Genomic DNA, 27,065 nt, shown 5'->3' with positions numbered 1-27,065 from the left:
CCAGACCTGTCCCTTGAAGCCCATAACAAGAGGATAACATCTGTGGGGAAATCTGGCTCCAGTATAATGCTAAGAAAATGTATAATTATATGAATGTAAAATAATGATAAATTCTAAGATAGCTCGAAGGACCAGAATGAGTAATTAAATGAGAAAATCAGTGACTTAAAGGTCTATGATTATATAAATAGATTCTATTAATTAAGCAATGACTGTAAAAATTATAATTCTAGAGCCAGCCTCCCATAACACATTTGGGGGGGGATATTCTATGAGATTAAGCTATGTGGAACATATATTATGCAATAATAATAATAAGTATGATATGCACACACACAGATAATGAGTAAAATATGTAATACAAGAAATACTACTGCAATGGGAAGATTTATAATGCATAAATGGCAGTATCAGATATATAGATATATGTATATGGACTCTGAATAATAAGGTACTATCTACAATGAAAACTGATTATGTCTCAGCTGTGACAGGGGACGTAGATGCAGTCCACTGTACGCCAGGGTGGAAAAAGTTTGAGATAGTGTTACTTGGCGCACGTGAGGGTATGGAGGTCATACGCTTCCTCAAGAGTGTTGCACCATGCTGCAATAATGATAATTCCATAATTTCCACTTCCAAACTAGTATTCACACACGTATACGGTAATATCTAAATATTTGGAGGGGAAAGAGCTGCACTTACATGGGATTATTTTTTACGCCCACATCATAACGACATGGCACCTACATGATTTTATTTAAGAGCTCGTTAAATAGAACAAATGAGGTAAAAATGCCTGCCGAACTGGTGTCCGTGATTCTGGTAAGCTGCGTCCTCAATCTAACGTCTAAGGATGTAAAGATGTCTGCAGGATGGTAAGATTTGTTGGACCGTTTCGGAGCACCACTTGTTGATCGCGAATATGGCATGAGTCCTCTCCCTCATCAACCTGTTCTCGCACTTTCGTATAGTCAATACTGACTTATTAAATGCATGCATATGCGACATACTAATTTATTGTGAATATTTTAGTTTACCTTGAAAAGCTTCATAGAAAACACCGACCTTACCTAACCTTCTTAGTATGTTAAGATAAGCATCTTATTGCTTCGTAATTACAATTATTATTTAATCTATTATAGGTATAGGTTATATTATATTATAGGTTATAGTTATATATACCTATTATAGGTCTATGGCATCATTTACCTAACCTTCTTAGTATGTTAAAATAAGCATCTTATTGTTTTGTAATTACAATTATTACTTAACCTATTATAGGTATAGGTTAAGTAATAATTGTAATTACGAAGCAATAAGATGCTTATCTTAACATACTAAGAAGGTTAGGTAAGGTCGGTGTTTTCTATGAAGCTTTTCAAGGTAAACTAAAATATTCACAATAGATTAGTATGTCACATATGCACATATTTAATAAGTCAATATTGACTGTAAGAAAGTGCGAGAACGGGTTGCCCTCCTTCCCCAAAGTCGCGCATGCGCAATAGCTCACCGTGAGGATTCGAGCATAAATTATATTTACTTATTAACGCTAAATAGGGAAGGGGGCGTGTATGAACACTCTTGATGGTTTAGATAAATTCTCTATGCGGTGATGTTTAATTCTCACAGTGCACGTCAGTTAATGTAGACGGCACAAATAAAACAATACGGGCTTGGTGGTGGAAATGATGTTAGATTATGATATGATTTACTGGAACAGCGATTAAGCTGAGTAAAGAAATTCCAGTAAACTATTGTATACTAAAAGTAAACCTATTACTAAATTATTATTCCTAATAAAGGAAAATAAATGGTTACATTAGTGTTAGATCTACAGGTATGTGGAAATTTTATCTCCCGTGTGTGGCTGACGCAACACTACACAATTCTAGGAGAAATTACATGACGTTCCACAACCTAATACAGAAAATTCTACAATACTAAACTACGTATTAGTAGTGTTAGTTAATTATTACGCTTAATACAGGAAATACATCCTGTTGTATTAAGGATTATTAAATGAACATTAGATGCGCATGATGCCTAATACAGGAAAAACATCCTGTTGTGTTAGGGATGAGAATAACTGTTGGAAATTTCCAACAACATCAGCGGCATATGCCAGGTTGGCCAACATATAAACGACCTTTAGAAACTTGTTTAAGGAATCATTCAGAACTTTGTATACTACATATGTCAGACCAATCATGGAGTATGCGTCTCCAGCATGAAATTTCAATGGGATGAAACAAGTATATTTGTTACATATACATGGATGTATATTTTCAATGGGATGTAACAAGGGCACAATGTACTTGAAGAATAAAATGAACTATTAATGCTAATGGCTCTATAGACATGAATCCCAGTATCCTTATATGTTTATTTTAAATATATATCCATAAACTTTTTTTTTACCTTATGATTACCAGTCATTTTACTCTGATTTTTTTTGCATTCATTTATGACAATTTGAACATTGTGCAGCTTATATATGGTAATTCTGGCATCAGTACCTAGGTTCTGAACCCAATATTTGTCAGAATTAAACTGCATCAGCACTCTTTCCTTCATTTTAAAAACTAAGCTCAATAGACTTCTTGCTAATTAGAGTCTTAGGATAATCTCCCTAACACCTTGTGCCTCCATCTTTCTAATTAGTCTTTCGTAAAGAACAGTATCAAAGTATTTTCAAAGGTCACGGTAGATAATGTTGCAATCCTTTCCACTCTCAATTGCTTGACATGTGATGGAAAAATTAGGAGTCAATTTGTCGAGCTTGTTGCCTTAAGAGTTCAGAAACAAACTTAACAATTTCTCAAAATAAACAATTGTCTGCCTTTTGTATATTCATACTTCCCCTTTCATCATTTTTGGTTGTGTATGTTTACATCATTTATTTTGTGTACTTGTGTTGAAGAAGTAATAAAGAAGGAATATAGAGATAAGAGGACAAGAGGAGCTTCAAGGGTGGTGAGTCTAATTGACTGCCTGGAGGGACCAGAAGGTTGGTATTGTATTGTTTATTGTAGTGGAGGTCCCTTAATGTTGACGTCGGAGGGTGAGTGTCTGGCCTGGATATTATCCCGGGGAGAGCTGGGGGGGGGGAGTGGAGGTCCCTTAATGTTGACGTCGGAGGCTGAGTGTCTGGCCTGGATATTATCCCAGGGAGAGCTGGGGGGGGGGGAGTGGAGGTCCCTTAATGTTTACGTCGGAGGGTGAGTGTCTGGCCTGGATATTATCCCAGGGAGAGCTGGGGGGGGGGGAGTGGAGGTCCCTTAATGTTGACGTCGGAGGGTGAGTGTCTGGCCTGGATATTATCCCGGGGAGAGCTGGGGGGGGGGGGTGGAGGTCCCTTAATGTTGACGTCGGAGGCTGAGTGTCTGGCCTGGATATTATCCCAGGGAGAGCTGGGGGGGGGGAGTGGAGGTCCCTTAATGTTTACGTCGGAGGCTGAGTGTCTGGCCTGGATATTATCCCAGGGAGAGCTGGGGGGGGGGGGGTTGAGGTCCCTTAATGTTTCCGTCGGAGGGTGAGTGTCTGGCCTGGATATTATCCCGGGGAGAGCGGGGGGGGGGAGTGGAGGTCCCCTTAATGTTTACGTCGGAGGGTGAGTGTCTGGCCTGGATATTATCCCAGGGAGAGCTGGGGGGGGGGGGGTTGAGGTCCCTTAATGTTGACGTCGGAGGGTGAGTGTCTGGCCTGGATATTATCCCAGGGAGAGCTGGGGGGGGGGGGGGTTGAGGTCCCTTAATGTTGACGTCGGAGGGTGAGTGTCTGGCCTGGATATTATCCCGGGGAGAGCTTGGGGGGGTGGGTGGGTGTGGAGGTCCCTTAATGTTTACGTCGGAGGGTGAGTGTCAGGCCTGGATATTATCCCAGGGAGAGCTGGGGGGGGGTGGAGGTCCCTTAATGTTGACGTCGGAGGGTGAGTGTCTGGCCTGGATATTATCCCGGGGAGAGCTGGGGGGGGGGGGGGGTGGAGGTCCCTTAATGTTGACGTCGGAGGGTGAGAGTCTGGCCTGGATATTATCCCAGGGAGAGCTGGGGGGGGGGGTTGAGGTCCCTTAATGTTGACGTCGGAGGGTGAGTGTCTGGCCTGGATATTATCCCGGGGAGAGCTGGGGGGGGGGGGGTTGAGGTCTCTTAATGTTTCCGTCGGAGGGTGAGTGTCTGGCCTGGATATTATCCCGGGGAGAGCGGGGGGGGAGGGGGGAGTGGAGGTCCCCTTAATGTTTACGTCGGAGGGTGAGTGTCTGGCCTGGATATTATCCCGGGGAGAGCTGGGGGGGGGGGTGGAGGTCCCTTAATGTTTACGTCGGAGGGTGAGTGTCTGGCCTGGATATTATCCCGGGGAGAGCTGGGGGGGTGGAGGTCCCTTAATGTTTACGTCGGAGGGTGAGTGTCTGGCCTGGATATTATCCCGGGGAGAGCTGGGGGGGGGGGTGGAGGTCCCTTAATGTTTACGTCGGAGGGTGAGTGTCTGGCCTGGATATTATCCCGGGGAGAGCTGGGGGGGGGGGTGGAGGACCCTTAATGTTTACGTCGGAGGGTGAGTGTCTGACCTGGATATTATCCCGGGGAGAGCTGGGGGGGGGGAGTGGAGGTCCCTTAATGTTTACGTCGGAGGGTGAGTGTCCGGCCTGGATATTATCCCAGGGAGAGCTGGGGGGGGGGGAGTGGAGGTCCCTTAATGTTTACGTCGGAGGGTGAGTGTCTGGCCTGGATATTATCCCGGGGAGAGCTGGGGGGGGGGGAGTGGAGGTCCCTTAATGTTTACGTCGGAGGGTGAGTGTCTGGTCTGGATATTATCCCGGGGAGAGCTGGGGGGGGGAGTGGAGGTCCCTTAATGTTTACGTCGGAGGGTGAGTGTCCGGCCTAGATATTATCCCAGGGAGAGCTGGGGGGGGGAGTGGAGGTCCCTTAATGTTTACGTCGGAGGGTGAGTGTCTGGCCTGGATATTATCCCGGGGAGAGCTGGGGGGGGGGGTGGAGGTCCCTTAATGTTTACGTCGGAGGGTGAGTGTCTGGCCTGGATATTATCCCGGGGAGAGCTGGGGGGGGGGTGGAGGTCCCTTAATGTTTACGTCGGAGGGTGAGTGTCCGGCCTGGATATTATCCCGGGGAGAGCTGGGGGGGGGGGGAGTGGAGGTCCCTTAATGTTGACGTCGGAGGGTGAGTGTCTGGCCTGGATATTATCCCGGGGAGAGCTGGGGGGGGGAGTGGAGGTCCCTTAATGTTGACGTCGGAGGGTGAGTGTCTGGCCTGGACATTATCCCGGGGAGAGCTGGGGGGGGGGTGGAGGTCCCTTAATGTTTACGTCGGAGGGTGAGTGTCTGGCCTGGATATTATCCCGGGGAGAGCTGGGGGGGGGTGGAGGTCCTTTAATGTTGACGTCGGAGGGTGAGTGTCTGGCCTGGATATTATCCCGGGGAGAGCTGGGGGGGGGTGGAGGTCCCTTAATGTTTACGTCTGAGGGTGAGTGTCTGGCCTGGATATTATCCCGGGGAGAGCTGGGGGGGGGAGTGGAGGTCCCTTAATGTTTACGTCGGAGGGTGAGTGTCAGGCCTGGATATTATCCCGGGGAGAGCTGGGGGGGGGGAGTGGAGGTCCCTTATTGTTTACGTCGGAGGGTGAGTGTCTGGCCTGGATATTATCCCAGGGAGAGCTGGGGGGGGGGTGGAGGTCCCTTAATGTTTACGTCGGAGGGTGAGTGTCTGGCCTGGATATTATCCCGGGGAGAGCTGGGGGGGGGGGTGGAGGTCCCTTAATGTTTACGTCGGAGGGTGAGTGTCTGGCCTGGATATTATCCCGGGGAGAGCTGGGGGGGGGAGTGGAGGTCCCTTAATGTTTACGTCGGAGGGTGAGTGTCTGGCCTGGATATTATCCCGGGGAGAGCTGGGGGGGGGGGGAGTGGAGGTCCCTTATTGTTTACGTCGGAGGGTGAGTGTCTGGCCTGGATATTATCCCGGTAGAGAGCTGGGGGGGGGTGGAGGTCCCTTAATGTTTACGTCGGAGGGTGAGTGTCTGGCCTGGATATTATCCCGGGGAGAGCTGGGGGGGGGGGGTGGAGGTCCCTTAATGTTTACGTCGGAGGGTGAGTGTCCGGCCTGGATATTATCCCGGGGAGAGTTGGGGGGGGGGAGTGGAGGTCCCTTAATGTTGACGTCGGAGGGTGAGTGTCCGGCCTGGATATTATCCCGGGGAGAGCTGGGGGGGGGGGGGAGTGGAGGTCCCTTAATGTTGACGTCGGAGGGTGAGTGTCCGGCCTGGATATTATCCCGGGGAGAGCTGGGGGGGGTGGAGGTCCCTTAATGTTGACGTCGGAGGGTGAGTGTCTGGCCTGGATATTATCCCGGGGAGAGCTGGGGGGGGGGGGTGGAGGTCCCTTAATGTTTACGTCGGAGGGTGAGTGTCCGGCCTGGATATTATCCCGGGGAGAGCTGGGGGGGGGGGGGAGTGGAGGTCCCTTAATGTTGACGTCGGAGGGTGAGTGTCTGGCCTGGATATTATCCCGGGGAGAGCTGGAGGGGGGGGGGGGGAAGAGACACTCCACCATGGATGGTTCACAGAGCCACTACCGCCTCTCCCCCCGGGACACCCAGCCGCCCCTGGTCTGCTTCCCCCTACAACTCTCAGGCTGTGCTTACCCCACTCTGGTTACCTTACAGTGCTTACCTCACTCTGGTTACCTTACAGTGCTTACCTCACTCTGGTTACCTTACAGTGCTTACCACACTCTGGTTACCTTACAGTGCTTACCTCACTCTGGTTACCTTACAGTGCTTACCCCACTCTGGTTACCTTACAGTGCTTACCCCACTCTGGTTACCTTACAGTGCTTACCCCACTCTGGTTACCTTACAGTGCTTACCCCACTCTGGTTACCTTACAGTGCTTACCTCACTCTGGTTACCTTACAGTGCTTACCCCACTCTGGTTACCTTACAGTGCTTACCCCACTCTGGTTACCTTACAGTGCTCACCACATGCTCCTAACAGTGCTCACCACATGCTCCTAACAGTGCTCATCACATGCTCCTAACAGTGCTTACCACATGCTCCTAACAGTGCTCACCACATGCTCCTAACTGTGCTCACCACATGCTCCTAACAGTGCTCACCACATGCTCCTAACAGTGCTCACCACATGCTCCTAACAGTGCTCACCACATGCTCCTAACAGTGCTCACCACATGCTCCTAACAGTGCTCACCACATGCTCCTAACAGTGCTCACCACATGCTCCCTACAGTGCTCACCACATGCTCCTAACAGTGCTCACCACATGCTCCTAACTGTCCTCACCACATGCTCCTAACTGTGCTCACCACATGTTCCTAACTGTGCTCACCACATACTCCTAACAGTGCTCACCACATGCTCCTAACTGTGCTCACCTCATACTCCTAACTGTGCTCACCACATACTCCTAACAGTGCTCACCACATGCTCCTAACAGTGCTCACCACATGCTCCTAACAGTGCTCACCACATGCTCCTAACAGTGCTAACCACATGGTCCTAACAGTGCTCACCACATGCTCCTAACAGTGCTCACCACATGCTCCTTACAGTGCTCACCACATGCTCCTAACAGTGCTCACCACATGCTCCTAACAGTGCTCACCTAACAGTGTCCTCTAAGCTTCCATATCGACTCAAATGAGTCTCAGAATTTCAAGAGCTAATTAAATTATCATCCACTCGTCCATGGAAATAACCTTTCTAAGGTTGATAGAGCCTCGGCCCCACACGCATGGCGTCCGTGGTTCGAGTCTCCTACAGCCCAGGTGAAGGGAATTCAAGAGTTAAATCTGTCTAAGGATGTACTCAAGTCTTTGGTCGTTTGTGTTCGTGGTTATTGGACATGAGACAAGGATTATCCAGTGCCATTAAACAATTGTCCATCAGTCTGCTATTGACCCAACGAGTCTGCTATTGACCCAGCGAGTCTGCTATTGACCCAGAGAGTCTGCTATTGACCCAGAGAGTCTACTATTGACCCAGCGAGTCTACTATTGACCCAGCGAGTCTGCTATTGACCCAGAGAGTCTGCTATTGACCCAGCGAGTCTGTTATTGACCCAGTGAGTCTACTATTGACCCAGAGAGTCTACTATTGACCCAGCGAGTCTACTATTGACCCAGCGAGTCTGCTATTGACCCAGCGAGTCTGCTATTGACCCAGAGAGTCTGCTATTGACCCAGCGAGCCTGCTATTGACCCAGCGAGTCTGCTATTGACCCAGCGAGTCTGCTATTGACCCAGAGAGTCTGCTATTGACCCAGAGAGTCTACTATTGACCCAGCGAGTCTACTATTGACCCAGCGAGTCTGCTATTGACCCAGAGAGTCTGCTATTGACCCAGCGAGTCTGTTATTGACCCAGTGAGTCTACTATTGACCCAGAGAGTCTACTATTGACCCAGCGAGTCTACTATTGACCCAGCGAGTCTGCTATTGACCCAGCGAGTCTGCTATTGACCCAGAGAGTCTGCTATTGACCCAGCGAGCCTGCTATTGACCCAGCGAGTCTGCTATTGACCCAGCGAGTCTGCTATTGACCCAGTGAGTCTGCTATTGACCCAGTGAGTCTGCTATTGACCCAGAGAGTCTACTATTGACCCAGAGAGTCTACTATTGACCCAGCGAGTCTGCTATTGACCCAGTGAGTCTACTATTGACCCAGAGAGTCTACTATTGACCCAGCGAGTCTGCTATTGACCCAGCGAGTCTGCTATTGACCCAGAGAGTCTGCTATTGACCCAGCGAGTCTGCTATTGACCCAGTGAGTCTACTATTGACCCAGTTAGTCTGCTATTGACCCAGTGAGTCTGCTATTGACCCAGCGAGTCTGCTGTTGACCAAGTGAGTCTGCTATTGACCCAGAGAGTCTACTATTGACCCAGTGAGTCTGCTATTGACCCAGAGAGTCTACTATTGACCCAGCGAGTCTGCTATTGACCCAGAGAGTCTACTATTGACCCAGCGAGTCTGCTATTGACCCAGCGAGTCTACTATTGACCCCGTGAGTCTACTATTGACCCAGTGAGTCTACTATTGACCCAGTGAGTCTGCTATTGACCCAGAGAGTCTGCTATTGACCCAGCGAGTCTGCTATTGACCCAGAGAGTCTGCTATTGACCCAGCGAGTCTGCTATTGACCCAGAGAGTCTGCTATTGACCCAGCGAGTCTGCTATTGACCCAGTGAGTTTGCTATTGACCCAGTGAGTCTGCTATTGACCCAGCGAGTCTACTATTGACCCAGTGAGTCTGCTATTGACCCAGAGAGTCTACTATTGACCCAGTGAGTCTGCTATTGACCCAGTGAGTCTACTATTGACCCAGTGAGTCTACTATTGACCCAGCGAGTCTGCTATTGACCTAGTGAGTCTGCTATTGACCCAGTGAGTCTACTATTGACCCAGAGAGTCTACTATTGACCCAGCGAGTCTGCTATTGACCCAGCGAGTCTGCTATTGACCCAGCGAGTCTACTATTGACCCAGTGAGTCTACTATTGACCCAGTGAGTCTACTATTGACCCAGTGAGTCTGCTATTGACCCAGAGAGTCTACTATTGACCCAGTGAGTCTGCTATTGACCCAGTGAGTCTGCTATTGACCCAGAGAGGCTGCTATTCACCCAGTGAGTCTGCTATTGACCCAGTGAGTCTGCTATTGACCCAGCGAGTCTGCTATTGACTCAGCGAGTCTGCTATTGACCCAGAGAGGCTGCTATTCACCCAGTGAGTCTGCTATTGACCCAGTGAGTCTGCTATTCACCCAGTGAGTCTGCTATTCACCCAGTGAGTCTGCTATTCACCCAGTGAGTCTGCTATTCACCCAGTGAGTCTGCTATTGTCCCAGTGAGTCTGCTATTGTCCCAGTGAGTCTGCTATTGACCCAGAGAGTCTGCTATTGTCCCAGTGAGTCTGCTATTGACCCAGTGAGTCTGCTATTCACCCAGCGAGTCTGCTATTGACCCAGTGAGTCTGCTATTCACCCAGTGAGTCTGCTATTCACCCAGTGAGTCTGCTATTCACCCAGTGAGTCTGCTATTGTCCCAGTGAGTCTGCTATTGACCCAGCGAGTCTACTATTGACCCAGTGAGTCTACTATTGACCCAGTGAGTCTACTATTGACCCAGTGAGTCTGCTATTGACCCAGAGAGTCTACTATTGACCCAGTGAGTCTGCTATTGACCCAGTGAGTCTGCTATTGACCCAGAGAGGCTGCTATTGACCCAGTGAGTCTGCTATTGACCCAGTGAGTCTGCTATTGACCCAACGAGTCTGCTATTGACTCAGCGAGTCTGCTATTGACCCAGAGAGGCTGCTATTCACCCAGTGAGTCTGCTATTGACCCAGTGAGTCTGCTATTCACCCAGTGAGTCTGCTATTCACCCAGTGAGTCTGCTATTCACCCAGTGAGTCTGCTATTCACCCAGTGAGTCTGCTATTGTCCCAGTGAGTCTGCTATTGTCCCAGTGAGTCTGCTATTGACCCAGAGAGTCTGCTATTGTCCCAGTGAGTCTGCTATTGACCCAGTGAGTCTGCTATTCACCCAGCGAGTCTGCTATTGACCCAGTGAGTCTGCTATTCACCCAGCGTGTCTGCTCTTCACCCAGTGAGTCTGCTATTGACCCAGCGAGTCTGCTATTGGCCCCAGTGAGGCAGCCGGTGACCTCTGCTGTACCCAGGTCCAACATGTTAGGCCTGTGGAGAGGGGGGTGTTGACCCCCGGGATGACGGGCCAATGAGAGACTCGGCCAGGCAACAGGACCTGAGTGATGTCAGCCAAGCGGACCTCTTCAAGAGACCCAGTGATTTTTTTTAATTTTTTAATTTTGCCCCGAAGGGCGAGTTATTGGGCAGCGCCAGTCATTTTGTGAGTGGACACACCGCCATAGTGACAGTATTGGGCAGCGCCAGTCATTTTGTGAGTGGACACACCGCCATAGCAGCATGTACAACACTCCCCAATAGGAAGAAAACCCGCTGGGTTGTTCATCCTGTCACTTGTACCCAGACACAGCTGGGACTTGCTTAACTGTCTCAAGTGAACAGCTCCTCAAACAAGAAGATTACCATCTGTCAACCCTTAAAAGCTTACGTTATCTTGCGGGTGCAAAATGGGGAAATCTTTTAAGAACAGTATCAATATTTGACAAATAGTGTTTTTCTAACTCAAACAATGTGGGGTAAATTATTCTACACATACTTCTAATGTCTCTCAGGTGTTCACATTCACGTAGATAGTGGTTAAGGCGGTGTCCGTCACTCTCATCACTGATTCAGCAACTTCGCTGATCAACTGTTGTTTCCATTCCGTATCTCCATGGATGTTTGTATCCAAGACGGATTCTCGCTATTACTGACTCTCTCCCGCGTCCTCCTCCTCTTCGTCCATAATGATTGGGATTGCCAGCTGCAACCATGTTGTACCATCGTGCAGATTCAGTGGTTTGTGCTTCTATCCTCCTTTCCTCAGTTACCTTGTCACGGTGATATTGCTTGACAATACCTCTAATTTGTAGTAGTCTTGGGTATAAAGTATTCAATATGGTCTCCTTCAGCGCCTTCAGCAGCCAGCACATCTGCTCGTTCATTCCCACATGTTCCAACATGGGAGGAGATCCACAGAAAATTGATAACTCATCCCTGATTAGTAAGTACTCTCACAGCTCTCTTGATTTTAGCGACTATTGTAAGATTTTCTGCCCGATTTTTGCTTAGGCTTTGCAGTGTTGCTTTTGAATCAGAGCAAATCACTTCACCATTAGTGTTCCGTTCAAGAAACCTTAACGCCATAACAATGGCAGTTAGCTCTGCTTGCGTTGAAGAGGCATAGTTCTCAATACGCGTTTTTCTTCATTTCTGCGTTGGAAAGCATTATCCTTTATTACCGTGTATGCTGCACCAGCCCTGCCATTGACAGGATTAGATGACCCGTCAGTGTAGATTTGATCCAGTTCATCTCCGGCTTCTTTTCAAATTTCCTCTAGATACTTGTGCCTCATTTCTTGTGGTATCATGTTGGATTTTTTCGTTGCCATTTCATTGATGATAATCCTGCATGAGTCATCCTCCCAGGGAGGTACCCTCTCTACAGGCATGAGCTCACTGGCTTGCTCAAGCAAGTGAAATTCTTCGAGGTAGCAGACTGATCTGTGATTTCCCCCTGAAAGTAACACAGAACCCAGTTTTTTCTAGCAATATCATTGTAATGGGGATCTCTGGCTATCGTAATTGCAAGCTTAGCATTCAGCTCTTTAATTCTGCTTTTAATACTGGGGAGGGACAACTCCTCTCATAGACTAGACGTTTTGGCAGTTCTTGGAACTCCAAGAATGATTGCCATGGCTTCATTTTGAATGCTTTCAAGACTTTTTATATCGCTTTGGGAGTAGGTGCACAAAATCGGTGCGGCATAGTCTATGACGGAGCGCACATAGGCTGTGTACATCATTTTAAGCACAGCAATAGAGGCTCCATGACCATTCCAGGTCATAGCTTTCAGTGCCCTGAGTCGACTTTTGCATGTTCCTATGAGTTGAGCTCCTCATTCTTCCCCTTGTTAGAGTTGACAGTGACGCCAAGGTACCGATAGTGGTCAACCCAGTCAAGTGTTACACCATTAATTTGCAATTCTTCATTTGCTCTCCGCTTGCGATGGGAGTATGCCTTCGTCTTGTTTGTGGAGAGAGTGAAACCGAGCTCAATACATTTCCTTCCAAGGAGTTCAATGGACTGTTTAATTTTTCCCAAGGTGGGAACTTGTATTAGGACATCATCTACATATCCCACTTGTTGTGTACCTTCCGGAAAATCAATATTTGCAATGTTGTTTATAAGTACATTGAATTGTGTAGGGCTTAAGACTCCGCCTTGGGGGGTCCCGAGTTCCATATTCATTGTTCTGAAGACTGCTCTTGAAGCAAACCTTGGCTTTCCTTCCTGTGAGGTTGTCTTCAACCCATTACATGTTTCTCCCCTTGACACCCATGCATGCAAGCTCGTGAAGGATCGCAATCCCCTGTGTCTTGTCGAAGGCTCCTTTGATGTAAACAAATACAGAGTACCTAGGCGTGTCATTAGCAAAGTAATTAACTATGCAGTTTGCTGTGCTCCGTCCTTTAACAAATCCATTGACCCCCTCCCTAACCTGCCTATTTTGTGCAGCAGTCGGTTTAGGATGATCCTTTCAAGCATCTTGCAAGTGCATGACACGAGACTGATAGGTCTGTAATTACAAGGGTCATTGGGTTTCGGTATGAGGACAATTATTGCGTGTTTCCATTGTGTGGGCAACACTCCACTTAGGAATGACTTGTTAAACAGGTGGAGCAGTGGATTCCCAGACACTTCACACAGTTCATTAAGTATATCGTAAGTGATGCCATCTTCACCAAGTGCAGTAATTTTACCCTTTTTCATAGCGCCCCTTACTTCCTGGGCTGTGATTGGTTCCCCATACTCGTCCTCACTAGACAATGCTCTTGTTATCCTAATTCTTCTGTCATCATGTCGCAGGAGCTGTTCCCTGCTGATTTCTGCAGGGAGGGAGGAGGAGGATGCTGCATCACTCCACTTGTGAATTGGTTCTTCAGCTTTACCCTGGGAGTCTTTGTGAGCCACAGGCTGGGCTCTGCCCCCCCCCCCCCTTTAGCTATCTGAATTTTTGCCCACACTTGTCTTGCAGATGTTTCCCGTCCAATAGAGCTAGTGAACTCAAGCCATTGTCTTTCTCGCTCTCTAATCTTCTCTTCCCTGGCTACTTGACACACAGTTTTAAACAACTCTTGGTTACTTTCAGTGGGATGTCTCCGGTACTCTCTACTCATGTCTCACACATTTGCATTAAGCATCTTTATGTAATCGTTCTCATACAATTTTATTTTCTTCCTCTGAGGGTTACTTCGTCCAGTCGTAAGGCGTGGAACTCTAAGACAGCTCTCAATTTGGTGATTAAGGTCATCAACAAATGTGTCAATGTCTTCTGGGATTTGGTATTCCGTGAACCAGTCACTCATCCTGTTTCTGAGGTGCGGCCTCATATCTGGTCCAAGTGATAACCTTTTTCTTTTATTTGTCTCTTTCCTTCTCTTGCTCATGTCGACGGTGGTAATCAGTGCCCAGTGGTCACTACATAAACTGTGCACAATGTGTGTACTGGCCTCCGTGTCCTGTGCATTCAGCAGGAGAGCATAGTCTAATCTTCCTCCTCTGAGGTGAGTTGACTGTTCATCACCCAGGACGCTAAGGTTTTCACTTCCCCTGACATGACGTGACAGTTTCCGTCCATTGACATTGGGCTGATGACAGTTGGCATCAAAGTGTGGGTGCTTGGCATTAAGGTCACCGACCAGCAGGGTAGGTTCTTCATTAACAAATTCAGGAGGTGTGTCAAGGTCAAGTTTACTCTGTGGCACATATAGGTTGATTATATGTAGGGAATTATTGTTTAAGTAAAGGGTTACTCCCAGTGATTCATACTCATCCCCCATGTGGAGATCATCAATAATCTCTGCAGGAATGTTGTTGTTTACAAAAGTGATGAGATCCCGTTTTCTTTCCCCAGCGGGCAGGGAGAACTTGCTATAACCGCTGAATCTTGGGTTGAAGTCATCACCTACCAGCGTCTCCTGTGGACTCCTGGTTCAACCTTGAAGCCAAATGGACGTCTGGACACCACCACCACCTGGGAGCCGCCTGATCACGTCTTGTTTTCGCGTTTTGGCTTTGCTACTGCCGTTTGGCATCCGCATTCAACGGTCCGACTGTACGACGCCTGGCGCGCACATCGCCTTGGGTCACAGGATTGTTGATAGATTTTTTTTTACGTGTACTGGCTGGTTCTCCCGGCGGGGTGACGGTTTTCGGGGGCCGGCTTGACCGACGGGTGCCGGGGGTTGGTGGGTTTTGGTGGGCTCCTGGTGTGCCCTCAGCCGTGGTGGACGGCTGGCTTCTGCTCTGCCGGAGGACACTAGATGACTTTTGCGTTTTGGTTGGGGGCCGAGTTTAGGTTTTGCTACCTGGTGTTCTCTGGGTGGGGCAGGGCCAGTGCTTGTCACCCTGAGGGACTCCTGGGGCTCCCCAATCATCTGCCTGTCTGTGCGTTTATTTGCCGTATGGCATATTAGTTTCTAGTGATTGGCGTCACTCGTTTTGCGAGTGACGCCAATCACCCTTAACGGGTACGCCGGGGCGCATCCGATCCCACGATGGTCGTCGCCCCTAAATCAACAACAACAACAACAGCGTCTCCTGTAGCACTATGACGTTAGTTTGGTGTTCATGGACATACTGTATGATGTCATTAATTCTATTGCGAACTCCATTGCAGTTACATTGTAGTATAGTGAAATGTTCTTCGTTGTGATTATCCATTTTGAGGTTGTTTGTCGTCAGCTGCACTATGTGTGTAATTATTATGTTCACATGAGTTATCGTGTATTCTATGATGTTTGGTGTTACTGTGTGTACTGGTGTTACTGTGTGCACTAGTGTTATTGTGTATACTAACGTGCTGGTGTCCTTGTTGTGTCTGCTGACGGACCTCGGCAGCATGTGTTGTCATCTTGTACCAGGCTCTGACTTGCAGGACCTCCACTTGATGGACTCTGCTGTTGCAGGATGTTGATTTGTTCCCGAGTCGTCTTAATCTGACAGAGGGCTTTCTCAAGTTCCGTTTGCTTTTGCAATATTTGGAGGACGACTGGATGAGTTAGTATCATACGGTCTAATATTGCTTTGACACAAACCGGAGTGATGACCTCCTGGGGGTCAGGAGTGCATTGAGGGGGAAGCAGATGGGAGACAGTGGAGGGGTTTGATTCATTGGTATGGGTTTGGGGGTTGGTGTAAACCCGTGGGTAGAGATTGAGGTGTGGGTGGGTGGGTTCCCTGGAAGAAGAAGAGGTGGGAAGGCCTCAGCGATGGGGCAGGGGTGGTGGCTGGCTACATCGCTCCTGCCCACGGCTCATACCTGATTGCCCTCCCCACCCTGGGTCCCCCTGTTCACTGGTTGATCACTACCCCAGACTGTTGTCGGTCTTCTGAGAGCTGGACCCTGGGGTGGGTCTTGGTCTGGTTCATGAACTGGACCCTGGCTTGCTGTGGTACGTTCACGGAGGCATTCCTGCTCCTGTTCACTGGTCCACCTGCGGTTTGAGTCGGTGTTCTCGAGCCCCGCCAAGTAGGCCTCGCGCTGTTCCAAGCATGATGGGGCTGCTTGCAGTTGACACATTTAGGCATTACCCCGCCACCCCCCACCCGGTGCAAACTTAGCCAGACACTGCTTGGTGTCGTGAGAGCCACTGCAACACCCACACCTAATTGGGCGATCACACTGCCACGTTCTGTGATCCCACGTTGACAGTTGCCACATATGGATGGGCTCCCAATAACCTCTCCACTTTGCACTCCCTCATGCCTGGCAGTTTAATGACTTGGGGCAGGTCTCCCTTCCACAGAGCGATTGCTTGATTTTTGGGCAGTCCCCCTGGTCCAGTGTTGCGCTTGACCCAAACAATCTCTTTAAAGTCCTTGAGAAATTCCACGTCAACATGAATACTGTAATTCTTGATTATAATTTTAGTTTGTCTTGTCTGTGGGTTTGCTTCTAACAGTTTAAACATCCTTACTTTGATACTCGAGACTGGTCTCTGTGAAGTACTGCAGGGCACTGTGCCCCTGCACCCGGGCACTGACATTGCCACCTACACACCTGCTCTCTATGCGATACTCCAGCGCGGGTGGCCTCAATAATCCATCTGTACTTATCTGCTGCTGTCAATCCCATTGCAGGAAAGATTAGGGTGTGCCACTCACTATCTTCGTCTTGTCGTCGTCGTTGTTGTTGTTGCGGCTGTTGCGGCTGCTGCCCACCCTGTCGCTTGTCCCGCCTCACGCTTCCTCTGTGTTGGACTAGTTGGAAGCCAGCATCATTATCATCATCTGCTGCCCCGGAGGGCTCTAGGTGGGGACCCACACCGGAGGGCCTCGGGTGGGGAGGGGAGCCCATGCAGCGAGGTGGGTCGTTATGGTCTCCGGGTACACTACCCATGTTCTCTTGTTGTCTCGATCAACTTCTCGTCGTCATACGCTTCATCTATTTGCTGCGGCTCATTTCATGTGTGTTCTTAGGTGGTATGCCTTCAACACTGTGCTCTACCCTGCACACACATACACATATAGACACTTTCAAGGAACTATGGTCGCAGTTCTCACATGTAGTGTAGGGGCACTATACAGTATATAGGTGTCCTGCCGGTCTCTCAAGTAGACACGACAGTCGCGCACACAAACCGCGACCTTGTGGTAAGGAGGGCACAAGGACTATTTTACACACGAGTGGTGCCTGGGGCAGCCAGGTAGTAGCTGGTGACCCCTCCTCCACACACTGCTCCCCTCAGTGATCGTGAATCTCGCCACATAAGTAACTACCGCTTTGATTTCTGGACAATCCACACATCCACGGCCTACCACAGTTGGCAGGAGGGGCGTTGACTTGGTGCCGCTGCAGCTGTCCTATTTGGCGCACTAAAGATTAACACTTAGGCCTAGGCCTGTGTCAAAAAGCAGGACGAGAACATCCTGACCTGCTCCTCCTCCTCTGGCCGGAGGTAAACTGGTTGGAGGTGTAGTGTCCCTGACATGAGACGAGGACGGGGTGGGGATTGGTAAGGTAGGCTGAATTCGAAAAGATAGATGGACCAAGTGATTTAATCTTGGCCAGAAGTCTCCAACTTATAGGAACCGTCCAGCTGGTGACAGCTGGTGTACTACTCCCAGGGTCACTGTGGGAGGAGTTGTTGGTCCAGCTGGTGATGGCTGGTGCTCCCAGGATCACTGTGGGAGGAGTTGTTGGTTCAGCTGGTGACAGCTGGTGTACTACTCCCAGGGTCACTGTGGGAGGAGTTGTTGGTCCAGCTGGTGACGTCTGGTGTACTACTCCCAGGGTCACTGTGGGAGGAGTTGTTGGTTCAGCTGGTGATGGCTGGTGCTCCCAGGATCACTGTGGGAGGAGTTGTTGGTCCAGCTGGTGATGGCTGGTGTACTACTCCCAGGGTCACTGTGGGAGGAGTTGTTGGTCCAGCTGGTGACAGCTGGTGTACTACTCCCAGGGTCACTGTGGGAGGAGTTGTTGGTCCAGCTGGTGACAGCTGGTCTACTACTCCCAGGGTCACTGTGGGAGGAGTTGTTGGTTCAGCTGGTGATGGCTGGTGCTCCCAGGGTCACTGTGGGAGGAGTTGTTGGTCCAGCTGGTGATGGCTGGTGTACTACTCCCAGGGTCACTGTGGGAGGAGTTGTTGGTCCAGCTGGTGACAGCTGGTCTACTACTCCCAGGGTCACTGTGGGAGGAGTTGTTGGTCCAGCTGGTGACAGCTGGTGTACTACTCCCAGGGTCACTGTGGGAGGAGTTGTTGGTTCAGCTGGTGACGTCTGGTGTACTACTCCCAGGGTCACTATGGGAGGAGTTGTTGGTCCAGCTGGTGATGGCTGGTGTACTACTCCCAGGGTCACTGTGGGAGGAGTTGTTGGTTCAGCTGGTGATGGCTGGTGCTCCCAGGATCACTGTGGGAGGAGTTGTTGGTCCAGCTGGTGATGGCTGGTGTACTACTCCCAGGGTCACTGTGGGAGGAGTTGTTGGTCCAGCTGGTGACAGCTGGTGTACTACTCCCAGGGTCACTGTGGGAGGAGTTGTTGGTCCAGCTGGTGACAGCTGGTGTACTACTCCCAGGGTCACTGTGGGAGGAGTTGTTGGTTCAGCTGGTGATGGCTGGTGTACTACTCCCAGGGTCACTGTGGGAGGAATTGTTGGTCCAGCTGGTGACAGCTGGTGTACTACTCCCAGGGTCACTGTGGGAGGAGTTGTTGGTTCAGCTGGTGATGGCTGGTGTACTACTCCCAGGGTCACTGTGGGAGGAGTTGTTGGTTCAGCTGGTGATGGCTGGTGTACTACTCCCAGGGTCACTGTGGGAGGAGTTGTTGGTTCAGCTGGTGATGGCTGGTGCTCCCAGGATCACTGTGGGAGGAGTTGTTGGTTCAGCTGGTGATGGCTGGTGCTCCCAGGATCACTGTGGGAGGAGTTGTTGGTCCAGCTGGTGATGGCTGGTGCTCCCAGGGTCAGTGTGGGAGGAGTTGTTGGTCCAGCTGGTGATGGCTGGTGCTCCCAGGGTCACTGTGGGAGGAGTTGTTGGTCCAGCTGGTGACGTCTGGTGTACTACTCCCAGGGTCACTGTGGGAGGAGTTGTTGGTCCAGCTGGTGATGGCTGGTGTACTACTCCCAGGGTCACTGTGGGAGGAGTTGTTGGTCCAGCTGGTGATGGCTGGTGTACTACTCCCAGGGTCACTGTGGGAGGAGTTGTTGGTCCAGCTGGTGACAGCTGGTCTACTACTCACAGGATCACTGTGGGAGGAGTTGTTGGTCCAGCTGGTGACGTCTGGTGTACTACTCCCAGGGTCACTGTGGGAGGAGTTGTTGGTCCAGCTGGTGACAGCTGGTCTACTACTCACAGGATCACTGTGGGAGGAGTTGTTGGTCCAGCTGGTGATGTCTGGTGTACTACTCCAAGGGTCACTGTGGGAGGAGTTGTTGGTCCAGCTGGTGACAGCTGGTCTACTACTCACAGGATCACTGTGGGAGGAGTTGTTGGTCCAGCTGGTGACGTCTGGTGTACTACTCCCAGGGTCACTGTGGGAGGAGTTGTTGGTCCAGCTGGTGACAGCTGGTCTACTACTCACAGGATCACTGTGGGAGGAGTTGTTGGTCCAGCTGGTGACGTCTGTGTACTACTCCCAGGGTCACTGTGGGAGGAGTTGTTGGTCCAGCTGGTGACAGCTGGTCTACTACTCACATGATCACTGTGGGAGGAGTTGTTGGTCCAGCTGGTGTACTACTCCCAGGGTCACTGTGGGAGACGTTGGTGGTCCAGCTGGTGATGGCTGGTGCACTACTCCCAGGGTCACTGTGGGAGGAGTTGTTGGTCCAGCTGGTGACAGCTGGTGCACTACTCCCAGGGTCACTGTGGGAGTTGTTGGTCCAGCTGGTGACGTCTGGTGCTCCCAGGGTCACTGAGGGAGTTGTTGGTCCAGCTGGTGACAGCTGGTGCACTACTCACAGGGTCACTGTGGGAGACGTTGCTGGTCCAGCTGGTGACAGCTGGTGTACTACTCCCAGGGTCACTGTGGGAGACGTTGCTGGTCCAGCTGGTGACAGCTGGTGTACTACTCCCAGGATCACTGTGGGAGACGTTGCTGGTCCAGCTGGTGACAGCTGGTGTACTACTCCCAGGATCACTGTGGGAGACGTTGCTGGTCCAGCTGGTGACAGCTGGTGTACTACTCCCAGGATCACTGTGGGAGACGTTGCTGGTCCAGCTGGTGACAGCTGGTGTACTACTCCCAGGATCACTGTGGGAGACGTTGCTGGTCCAGCTGGTGACAGCTGGTGTACTACTCCCAGGGTCACTGTGGGAGACGTTGCTGGTCCAGCTGGTGACAGCTGGTGTACTACTCCCAGGGTCACTGTGGGAGACGTTGTTGGTCCAGCTGGTGACAGCTGGTGCACTACTCACAGGGTCACTGTGGGAGACGTTGCTGGTCCAGCTGGTGACAGCTGGTGTACTACTCCCAGGGTCACTGTGGGAGACGTTGCTGGTCCAGCTGGTGACAGCTGGTGTACTACTCCCAGGGTCACTGTGGGAGACGTTGCTGGTCCAGCTGGTGACAGCTGGTGCACTACTCACAGGGTCACTGTGGGAGACGTTGCTGGTCCAGCTGGTGACAGCTGGTGTACTACTCCCAGGGTCACTGTGGGAGACGTTGCTGGTCCAGCTGGTGACAGCTGGTGTACTACTCCCAGGGTCACTGTGGGAGACGTTGCTGGTCCAGCTGGTGACAGCTGGTGTACTACTCCCAGGGTCACTGTGGGAGACGTTGCTGGTCCAGCTGGTGACAGCTGGTGTACTACTCCCAGGGTCACTGTGGGAGACGTTGTTGGTCCAGCTGGTGACAGCTGGTGTACTACTCCCAGGATCACTGTGGGAGACGTTGTTGGTCCAGCTGGTGACAGCTGGTGCACTACTCCCAGGGTCACTGTGGGAGACGTTGCTGGTCCAGTAAGAGTGACGTAGTTCATCCTCCCACAAGAACACCATTAACCACCAACCAACGTGGCAGACACAACCTGCTGAATTATTTTGTGGCAGAAATCCATATTATTTTCAATTGTCATTACTCTGTCTTTTATTATTATTATTATTATTATTATTATTTTTACACAGATAGTAATCACACTAACATGACTACTTCAGGGATAAAATCCGTAGGAGCAGTGATGAGGGTTCGAACCTGTGCGGTGGGTGTTCCCAGGCACACGCTTCTAGCCACTAGACCAAGACATGGTACAAGGATTACAACCTGGTGATCTACTGAACACACGAGGGTTTCCTGAGGCTTCTACTGAAGCTGGAACAGGATGTCCACACCCCCCCCCCCTGCACTCCGGCTCTGTCATCAAGGACTTGTTCTGCCTCTGACTCTCCTCTCTCACAGAGAGTAATGACGCTACTCTCTGTGTTCTGCCTCTGACTCTCCTCTCTCACAGAGAGTAATGACGCTACTCTCTGTGATAACTGTCTGACTATTGAGAGTGCGGGCGTCAGAGGGAGAACAGTCCTGGATGACAGAGCCAGAGTGCATGGGGGGGGGGTGATTGTGTTAAGATCCTGGTCCGGGTTCAACAGAACCCTCAGGAAACCCTCGTGTGTGTCAGTAGAACTCCAGGTTGTAACCTTATACCATGTACCTTATACGGACCTCAGCTTCCGGCCGGTGTTCTCTGAACAACACTCAACCCAGCCCGTTCTCGCCAGCGTTCACAACGTCAAGAAACTGACGTACTTAAGGGTCTTATCCTAACCAACCAGAGGACCCACGGACAGAAAACGGAGCATTACATGTCAATTTCGCGAGTCGCTCCCATTTTCTAATTCCAACAATTTTTTGTCTTAGGTAAAGTATACGTCACAAAGGTGACGTGCTACTGGGAGAACGGGTTGGTCAACCACAGAGACCAGTGTGGCCTCTACCTTCAGGCCTCGTGAACAGTCTCAACACTAATACTGGACAAAGGATCCAATACTCACACACTGTGTCTTACACTGGCAAGTGATTGTCAGAGATTGTGGAGGAGCTCATCACTGAGGCTCTTTATAGAGCGAGCAAACTTTGACGCGTGTCACTGGGAGCACTTCTCCCAGCTCACTGGGAGCATTTCTCCCTGCTCACTGGGAGCACTCCTCCCACCTGACTGGGAGCACTCCTCCCACCTCACTGGGAGCGCTTCTCCCAGCTCACTGGGAGCACTTCTCCCAGCTCACTGGGAGCACTTCTCCCAGCTCACTGGGATCACTCCTCCCAGCTCACTGGGAGCGCTTCTCCCAGTGTTGGAAATTTCCAACACTAACAAACTACTATTGTATTATAATACATCATCATCATTATATACTAACTACAGTAGTTATTAATTTCACTAACGGTAATGTAAACATAAATTAAACCATTTCATCTGCGTATTAGTGCTAGAATTCTCATGAAATCGAGTAGCAAAATTGCATCAGATAATGTCTAGATAGACACGTTTATTACCAATGTGTTAGAGAATTGAATGTGGTTCTCTAAAATTATCAGTATTCCATGTAATAATTACCTACGGATAATATGACTCCCGATAATCTAAAACCGAGAGTTATTAACTGAAATTATTATCAGTAGCAGTTTTATCTGCTACGTACGAATGCTATGGAGAAAATCAAAATCTTCTCCATTTCTCGTTTAACACCATTAAACGAGAATATGATAATATTTACGTCCCTATAATTGCAACCCAGCTCTCATTAACGTATTACATTCGTAATTACGCGAAAAAGAATTATCCGTGATTAATCATTTCTGTGGTGAATGCGAGAGATGGGTTGAGGGAAGGCGGAGACGCCATTGTACACAGGCATCCCTGACGTGAAGAGTGGCAAGACACGTGGTAGTGACTGGGGGGTTTTATCGACAAGAATTACGTTAATACCCGTTTAATAGTCAACAATTACCTATTCAGGTGTTCTATAGTGCCCTGCCAGTTAATAACGCATCAACAATTGAAGCCACGATCCGTAATTACACGTACACAGCAGTGGACGTCTGGGACTGGCTGACGCGGTTTCGGCAGACCTTAGTATTTGATACGCTCATGTTAAGTATACCATTCTCGTTTGATGCATCATCCTACATTGTATATTTGTGGGTAGTCTGTCGTTATACAGCATGGATACCTAATACACAACGTTAGTTTATTTTCCCCATGTTCTCAGAGTTCATGAATATTTGAAGTAATTCGTAGCCTAATCAAATGCCACTTAAATTTCTCTGATTTCAACGTGTATACGAGGAGTCGACAAGTTGTTTCTCATCATTCGTGATATTCACCTCGGGTTCTTTCTTTATTGGGATCCTGTGACCACGAGGACGAATGATGAAATGGCGTTACAGAAATCGTCTTACAGATAAGACATTTATTTCGTACAAATTTATCTAAGATTATTACTGATTTCCGTATAATTCATATAGGATCTTTACAGTGAATAATTTATTGCTAGAAATGATGATTTGGTAATTAACGTGTTTGCTCTGACTGTTGCTCAGTAATTCATAATCTTTAATATTCGTAATTTGAGGTATCATATCTTTGAATCTATTGTAGTTTAGATTTACTATGTTACTAACTCAACAATGAACTAGTGACGAACCACACTGGTTCCTAGATATATATGAACTTCTAGAAATCCCCCCCCCCCAATGTTGATATTTGAGGCTTTGACTTTAATTAATTAATAATACAGTCTATTCATTATTTTCAAGTGATTATTCATTTAATTATTATCCATAGACACTGGTTTTCTAGTGTCATTCTAATGATCACTTTTACTCGCTTTCCCTCTTTTCTCAAAAGTGGGTGGTCCTTCGATTTATTTAAATACAATAATCAAATAATTCAATATATGAGTCAAGCCCCAGAAATCCTACATTATGGTCCGTATCGAACCGGATACATACCAATTAACATTACTAATTAGTCATAACTAATCACTGTGTGAATTAGTCTAGACTAACCACATTTATTAATTGTGGCTACCGGCAGTGTACCACATAGGTTAGCCTAGTTCACACCAATTTATTTGCTGCTTATACCTCATGTATAAAGTAGCACTCGTGGGACAGTCAATTACCCACAACACTCAGACCTATACCTCATACTGAGATAAGAATCTTCAGGTCACCAGGAGCAACAGCTCATAACTTCTATAATAATTCCACATTAACACCTTCGTTAGAGTGGCCACACCATCTAACTATTATTTATTTAGGTGGTAATGACATCCATCCTACTCGACACCCAGCTGAGGTGATTAATCACCTTAAAACAATAATTTCCTCATTTAAACTTGTTAGCAGTTCAGTAGTGTTCACTTTGGTGGAACCTCGCCAACTGAGCAATAATAATCGTTGGGGAGTGAGTCCAGAATATTACCAAAGAGCTGCCAAATATATAAACTTTAGGCTGAGGAAGAGAGTACGATTGGATGCAACTTACATTCAATTTACAGCCAGACCATACAGGCAAAACCTGGCAAGAGATGGTGTAACCTGTCAGGTGAGTCTAGGTCACATGTAGTTGACAAATTGATCAACACAATCAACCACCATAAAAGGCTGTGGCTGGCAAGCCAAATTAATTGTACATAATTGTATTTTCACCTGTGTGTGCAAGTGCACCTTTATATAAACTATAAAATCTAAAAACCCAAAAACACAGCACAACTATATTCACATTATTGCACCACAAATTAATCTATGCCAACCTTTATTAGGTAGGAATTTAGGCTGTGATTGTGCTGAATTTGGCACAAATGCAGGCTAAATTAATTCGTAGTTTCTTAGGTAGAAATTCTTACCACTAGTCTTGAACTAGTCAGTAGTGCATACATTATTCATTCTTGTGCTGACCCTATCAAGGGTGGGATTCAACTTTATAGTAACTCTGATTGGAGTATATCCATATTAATTATTTGTGTGTATGCATTTTGAGTGCTGCTGAATGATCGCCATTACATCTAATGGTGATAAAGATGAGCTAGCTGGAAGAAAGTTAATTGTGAAGTTCAAGCACTGCTCAAAATCACTAGCTACATATTGTTAGGGTAGGTAAATTTAACCTCGAGTGAGGTAGAGTGTAATTTAGCCAGATTAATTTAAGCTATACTCAATATTACTTGTCAACTAATGAGCAAGTACCCCAGCTTTATTAGTAATACTTATTCAAGTCCTATGAAATTTGGACTTAAAGCCACCATGGCTACTCCTGAACAATTAAGGAGAACCTATATTGGCCTTAAAGGTCATTTAACTAGACTAATTAATAAGTCTGATACCTTGTCTAAAGCATCTCCCATTGATTACTATCAACTAGAAAGATCATTGAGAATAGCTGATCTAAAATTTGATCAAATCAGATCTGCAACCCAGTCTTATCTCGACCTTTTGAATGCAACTGAAACTGATCCTAATGAAATAGATCAAATTCTAGCAGATATTTCACGGTATGAAGATGAGACTGAAGATAAACTTAACATACTATCCAATATAGTAACACAATCGAAATCTAATGCAAATAATAGTGTCTCAATCCAGTAATCAATTACCTGAGGTTCGTCTACCTACTTTAGACTTACCTACATTTGCAGGGCTGGATGAAGAAAATTGGGACACATTTTGGACTTCAATTGAGGTTCATATACATAAGAAATCTTCCCTTGACAGAATTTCTAAATTCTCATACCTGATTAGTCTTCTCAAAGGGGAGGCTAAAAAGGTCATAAATAACCTAGCTCTCACTGAGAGTAATTATGAGGAAGCTATAAAACTGCTAAAGTTGAACTATTGCAACAAGGAGTTGAGTATAGCTAACCTTGATTACCAGTTGCTGGATCTGAATGCACCAAGTAACCGACCAGACTCACTTCAAAGCTTTAGGCTAGAAGTAGAGTCTCTAGTGAAGGCTTTAGGTACTAAAGTTGATGTACCAGCCTCAGAATGGTCAATCAAGTTACTTTTACAGAGGAAATTACCTCGAAATATCTTAGCAAAAATCTGCTCACACTATAAAACCGAGTTTCTCACTCTCGAGCAAATATTCGAGAGACTGAGAATAACGGTTAACAGGTTGAAGACTCATGATAAGATTAAACCTGAGTCTAAACCACCTAACATTGACAACTCAGTCAAACCCAAATCGACTTTGAATAAGTCCAATAAATTCAAACCCAAGACTACTCCATCCACTGGAAAAAGGAGTGGTAGTGTGGATATTTATTCTGTATCTCCCTCTGACGTTACATCTGATATGTCCACAAAAAGGACAAACTCAACCAGAGAGAGAAGGCGTCTGTTCTGTGATCAAGAACATGTCACCTACAAATGCACTGTTTATCCTAACTTTAATATCAGGATTAAACGGCTACAAGAATTACACAGATGCACCAAGTGCATAGGCTCTCATGATCCCAGTAAATGTGTAGTGCAGCTACGGTCATGCAGTAGATGCAACAAAGTGTACATCATTATGCCTTACGTAGAAAAACTTCTACACAATCTATGACACCTAGGGAGAATTCTATGAATTCTACCACAGTACAATATTGCAAGGTACATCAAGAAATAAATGTACTTTCTACTGAGTCAGGCAATAATACCACTCTGCCTACGGCTCAACTCAAACTAATTTATAGGAAGTTTAGAGTTAACACTAGAGGTCTCTTTGATCAAGGATCACAGAAAACCTTCGTCACACAACAATTAGTCGAGCAGTTGAAATTAAAACCTGCCAACAGTGTGAGACTGAATATTTCTGGGTTCTTGACTAATAGTGGACCTCGTGAATACCAAGTAGTCAAGGTGTTAGTGAGACTTGGATCTTCCACTAGTCCAATACAAGCGGTA

This window comes from Procambarus clarkii, chromosome 75 (genome assembly GCF_040958095.1).
Source record: "Procambarus clarkii isolate CNS0578487 chromosome 75, FALCON_Pclarkii_2.0, whole genome shotgun sequence".
Classification (NCBI taxonomy): Eukaryota; Metazoa; Arthropoda; class Malacostraca; order Decapoda; family Cambaridae; genus Procambarus; species Procambarus clarkii.
This window is presented reverse-complemented; position numbering follows the sequence as displayed.